This window comes from Sarcophilus harrisii, chromosome 4 (assembly GCF_902635505.1).
Source record: "Sarcophilus harrisii chromosome 4, mSarHar1.11, whole genome shotgun sequence".
In the NCBI taxonomy this organism is placed as follows: domain Eukaryota; kingdom Metazoa; phylum Chordata; class Mammalia; order Dasyuromorphia; family Dasyuridae; genus Sarcophilus; species Sarcophilus harrisii.
The window spans coordinates 257404130-257410169 of NC_045429.1; positions in this window are offsets into that span (position 1 = coordinate 257404130).

Below are 6040 nucleotides of genomic sequence, written 5' to 3' on the forward strand. Positions count from 1 at the left end.
ACCTCTCTACTAAGGCAGATTAGCAACTATTTTTTAATTCATAGCTTTAGATATTATCTGAGGCAATTTAATTGAATAGTTAAATGATTTGCCTAGCTCAGACCACTGGTATATGTCAAAGACAGGAGTTGAACTCAGATCTTACTCAAGCTCTGCCCACTATACTATATTCCCTACTTTTATAGCATTATATGATTTTTTTATGGGGATAATTTATATTAAGCACATCTTTTATTTATTTATTTTTATTTTTTTTGCTGAAGCAATTGGAGGTAAGTGACTTGCCCAGGGTCACATAACTAGGAAGTATTTAAGTGTCTGAGGCCAGTTTTGAACTCAGGTCCTCCTGACTTCAGGGCTGGTGCTCTATCCACTGAGTCACCTAGCCCAAGCACATCTTTTATAAGCATGGTAAGCAGACCCCATTATTACAGTTATATAATTGACTGAAAAATAGACCAAAAAAGCACTATTATTGCGCTTTCTGTTTGTCAACTTCCATCATGCTGCAGTGGAAAGGACACTAGAGGGAAAATCAGGGGAGCAGCTCTGCCCCTTACTACCTGAACAACATAGGGAAAGCTATTAAATCTCCCTCAGCCTCAGTTTCTTTATATAATGAGGGGTTTGAACTAAATGGCCCATGAGATCCTTTCCAACTCTATGATTTCATTAAACTCTATATGCACAAAGTAATTGTAAACCCAAGCTTGGCCAGATCCTGGCCTGTCTCCAATCTGTTTATCACAAAATCATGATTTCAGTTTGTTTCTCACGGACATCAAAAAATAAGCTGAAATTCTACTTTGTATTCTAATGCTCCATAAGGCAAACCCCATTGGCAAGGAATGCATTCACCAGAATAGATACACCCTGATGTGCCCAGGCCATAACCATTCCAACCCTACACTCAGATTTCGTTCCATGAAGGGGATTGGGCCATAGCAACATGCCAAGGATTATAGCGAAAGGATTACAGCTTTCCTAGTTTAGGAGATTATTTGAACAAAAGAGCCATATGAGGACTCAGAGCTGAGTCACCTTGAAAGTCCAGCTGTGGGGAGCAAAAGCTGGACCTTGCTATTGCCAGGCCACTCGGATTACCAGCTTTTAGCTAACGGACAACCCAAGCCACCATCATGTCCAATCCAATTAAAACGGAGCCAGAATGCTTCATGATTCATTGTTCTTATTAACTGTTTTTCCTGACTTGGAAGGATGTGTAATTTCAGATCTGTGGGAGTGCATGGACCCAGGCTTTTAGAAAAACAAACATATCACTATATCAGTCCATTTTGGGATGTCCCATTAACAAGTCCATGGGTTTAATTATATGTATGAGTCCCTATTGTGCTCAATTGAATATATACTTTTTGAAAAAAAAAAATTGTGTAATGAAAGTTCACATTTTCTTATACAATTCTCTTTTTTGTCATTTGAATGCTAGAATATTCATGTTTGATGTTAAGTTGTTAAGTTCATAATAGAAAATGCTGAACCCCTCCCCCCCAAAAAAAACCCCACTAATTGGTGCAGTGGATAGAGCCCCAGCCCTGAAGTCAGGAGGACTTGAGTTCAAATGTGAACTCAGACACTTAATACTTTCTAGCTATGTGGGCAAGTTGCTTAACCCAACTGCCTCAGCAAAAACCAAAACAAAAAACCCCCACAAAATAATGGGAAGGTGGTAGGCTGTATTGAGAAGAGGATCTGGGTTTAAATTCCAGTTTTGACATTGTCCAAGTTAAGTTTCCTAGGTGCTCCCAGGGTTCTATCTCTCCTATTCTTCCACTATATGATTTTATTTGGTGATCTCATCAGCTCCCATGAATTAAATTATCTTCTCTTTGCTGCTGGTTTTCTGATATTCTGATATCCTCTCGTAACCCCTACACTTTTATATAGTTTTATATAATTTATAGTCTTTTATATAGTTGGAGATGTCTCCAACTGCCTATTGAACATAATAAAACAGATGTCCCATAGACAACATTATTCAATTTACCTTAAACAGAAGTCTTTGTCTTTCCCTTGACTTCCCCTTATACCCTTTGCAAACTTCCCTCTTACTACTGAGTGCATCACCAGTCTCCTAGACACCCAAACCCCAACCTAAGTTATCTTTGTCTTTGTCTTCTTTGTGACATCTTTGACTTCTCACTTTCATTACCTATAATCCACTCTTTTTCCAAATCCTGTCAATTTTACCTTCTTATATTTCCCATATATGCTCCCTTCTCTCTGACATTTCACTACCCTGATATAGGCCCCTATATCCTCATTCTTGGACTATTGCAAAAGGCTGCTTATTTTCCTTGTTTCAAGTCTGTCCTCTCCTCACCTTCCACTTGGCTCAAATCAATCTTCTTGGCTTCTAGTCTACAATTCTCTTATTTAACTATTATAAACCACCCAAAGGAAAGCTCATTTTCATATCTGTTGAGTTTAAGCATAATTAAATGCAAGAGAGTTATATTCAATTCCCCAAATTACTTTATTTAAAAGTCAAATGGCACATTCAAGTCTTAGCTGAAATCCCACTCTCTACAAGAATTCCCCCTAATGTTGCATTCCATGTGTTGATTATTTCTGATTTATCCTTTGTGTATGTGTATGTGTGTGTGTGTTTTGTGAACACCTTGACAACAGGGATTCTTTTTCCCTTTTTGTATCCCCAGGGCTTACCACAGTGGCACATTGTTGTTCAATCATTTCAGTCATATCTAACTCTTCATGATCCAATTTGGGGGTTTCTTGGCAAAGATACTGGAGTACTTTATCATTTCCTTCTCCAGTTCATTTTACAGATGAGGAAACTGAGGATCACCCAGCTTGTATGTGTCTGAGGTCAGATTTGAATTCAAGAAGAAGGCCCTGAATTCAGGCCCAGCTTCCTATCCACTCCTATCCACCTGGCTGCCCAGCCTGGCATGTTAGTAGGTATTTTTAATCAATGCTTGTATATTTGGCTAAAAGTGACTTTGGAAAATGAGGAGGCTGAGCTAGATGCACAAATTCTTTTCAAGTTTTAATGTTTTAGCCCAATCTGACATGAAACTCTGGATTTTTCTTTCTCCTAACCCTAATCTATCCTACTTCCCACTCTATCTAATCAAGTCATTTTGATTCTATTTTCACAATTTCTTTCACTTAACTTTTGTAATCCACATTCAGGATTGAATTATCTCCTGTTGGTACTCTCTAAGGGGTAGGGACCTTGGACTTGGGGTGCTGGAAGTACTTGTTCTTATAGCTATTAGGAACATCATGATTAAGAAGCATTTTTCTCTCTACATGATGGACACTTGCAGGTGAGATTCCTATTCCCTGCCTGACCTAAGATTGATGAGGGAGAACTGAAATCACTTATCTACCTTCTTTTTTACATTCTCCTTGTCATCCCTCCATAGCACCTAGGAAACTTAATTTGGACAATGTCAAAGCTGGTATTTATAAGCCTGACCCCCTGCATCCTTTCCTTTCCTTCTTTCCTTTCTTCCCCTATGCTAGGGCAACAGAATACTAATTAAATTTATACTTCTCAATGCATGCAAAATTTATTAATCAAAACTTACTTTTGCTAAAAAACACTACCACCACTACCATATTATAAGTTTTTTTATTTCCTTTTTTTCATTTTAGTCCTTTATTTGATTTAAATGAAGTAATGAATATTAATTCATTCTCAATAATCTTTTATATAAATTATTTTACACAAATTATCAATATCAGGGTAATTTCTTCCAAACTTTGACAAAATTTTAGTCTACAATTCTCATATTTAACTATTATAAATCAACCAAAGAAAAGCTCATTTTCATATCTGTTGGGTTTAAGCATAATTAGCAAGATAGTTATATTCAATCCCCCAAATTATTTTATTTAAATGTCAAATATAGATTATTCAGAGATTAATGACTAATTGGGATTATTCATAGATTTACTACATTCCATAGCAGTAAATCCTAATTTCAGTCAATACTAGAGTTTTTGTTCTTCCTATATGATTTCAATTTAAAATCTTAAAACACATACAAAGGCTTTTATGTGAAAATGAGACTATTTACATAAAGGTCTACTCAGAGTCAGGATGAAGCATTAGTTTGCCTTAGGCAAGGTTTTAAAAAAAATTTTTTAAGAGTGAAAATATTATGTTGTAGTCCACATTTAGTTCCTGCTGACCTTTCTCTGCAGATGGCTTTCTTCATCACAAGATCTTGGAACTGGTCTGATTCATAGCTTTTTTGTTTTTTGTTTTGTTTTGTTTGTTTTTTAAGGCAATTGGGGTTAAGTAAGTCCAGAAATGTCCTGAGGCCACATCTGAACTCAGATTCTCCTGATTCTGGGATTGTAATGCTCTATCCACTATGCCAACTTGCTTCCCTAGGTTCACTTTCTGCCCAAAGGTGAAGTATATCTTTCTTTGGTGATTTTCTGCCAAGTCTCCAAATCAATATCAAATAATCAGAATTGCTCTGGAGTTATCAGGTTTGCTTCACTCTCAAGAGTGGAATAGACAGGAGCCAGTTCTACTTAGAAGTAAGATAGTAACTGGGATCTCAAGTGGGTTTTTCTATATTTAATTAGTTAAAGTTGTTCCTCACAAAATTTGATTGGTGCTTTACTTCTAAATTATTGATAAAGTTGTATCTAATATTTTTTCATTGGTAGACTGACTTATAACATCTCCAGATGTTAATTATCTTTTTTTTTTTTTTTTTGCTGAGACAATTGGGATTAAGTGACTTGCCCAGGGTCACACAGCTAGGACGTGTTGTGTCTAAAATCAGATTTAAACTCAGATTCTCCTGACATCAGGGGTGGTACTCTATCCACTGAACCACCTAGCTGCCCCTATTTATCTGTTTTTTTAAGAATAATTTGTTGTTCAGGTGTGTCCAACTAAATATATCAGCACTTCATGACCCCATTTGGGTTTTTTTTTTTTTTTTAGGGCAGATTCTGAATGCTTTACCATTTACTTCTCCAGCTCATTTTACAGATGAAGAAACTGAGGCAAACAGAATTAAATGACTTGTCCAGGGATACACAGATAGTGTGAGGCCAGATTTGAACTCAGGAAGATGACTCTTCTTGATTCCAAGTTAGGTATTCTATCCACTAGCTGCCCCTTAAGTTTATACATATATTGTTTATTATATCATACCACACTGGTGTTCAGTGTTAGAAACAACAACTTATAGAAAACCAGCTTACTAAAAACAACACAATCATAAAACTAATAAACAAAATTAGTTATATTAAATCTATGAACTATTTTATTAAAGTAATAAAACTTATTTTCATGAACCTTTCCTTCCCTCTATTCCTTCTCCTCCCCCTTCTAGTTAGTTAGGAGAATGGTTTCCCCAAGCATATAAAGATGACCCTCAACAGAATAGATAAATAAGAACAATTTGTTCCAATGGCTATGAAAACAACTAAAGCTCTGTGGAACTCTTAGAGCTTGATCAGGCCCTGGAGATTCAAGGTCATCCATTGCATCCCAGGCCATTGCCAGTCATTCTGACTTCTATCTTATCGTTGGACTTCAACATTTGGAATAAAGAGTGAAACTGATAACTTTGTACAACTCTGTCTCACTTAAGTCCAAATCACATATAAGTCAAAGCATCATGCTCATGATGTCATCGGTCCTCTTAGAAAATGAAGGCTAAATAACAATAACAAATTTTAAAATGAATTGTTAGCATCTCTTCGTGTCATTCATACTCCCCAATGTTTAGCTCAGTGAAATGCAACAATTGCCATAGTATTCACTTTATGAAAGTCCTTTGCAGGTTGTTGCCTTTCCCTATTATCCAAAGAGACATCTGCCATGTAGTATTCCAGAATTCCCAAAGTCTTTTTTATTATTATAGCTTTTTATTTACAAGATATATACATGGGTAATTTTTCAGCATTGACAATTGCAAAACCTTTTGTTCCAATTTTTCCCCTTCTTCTCCCCACCCCTTCCCCCAGATGGCAGGTTGACCAATACATGTCAAATATGTTAAGGTATAAATTAAATACAATA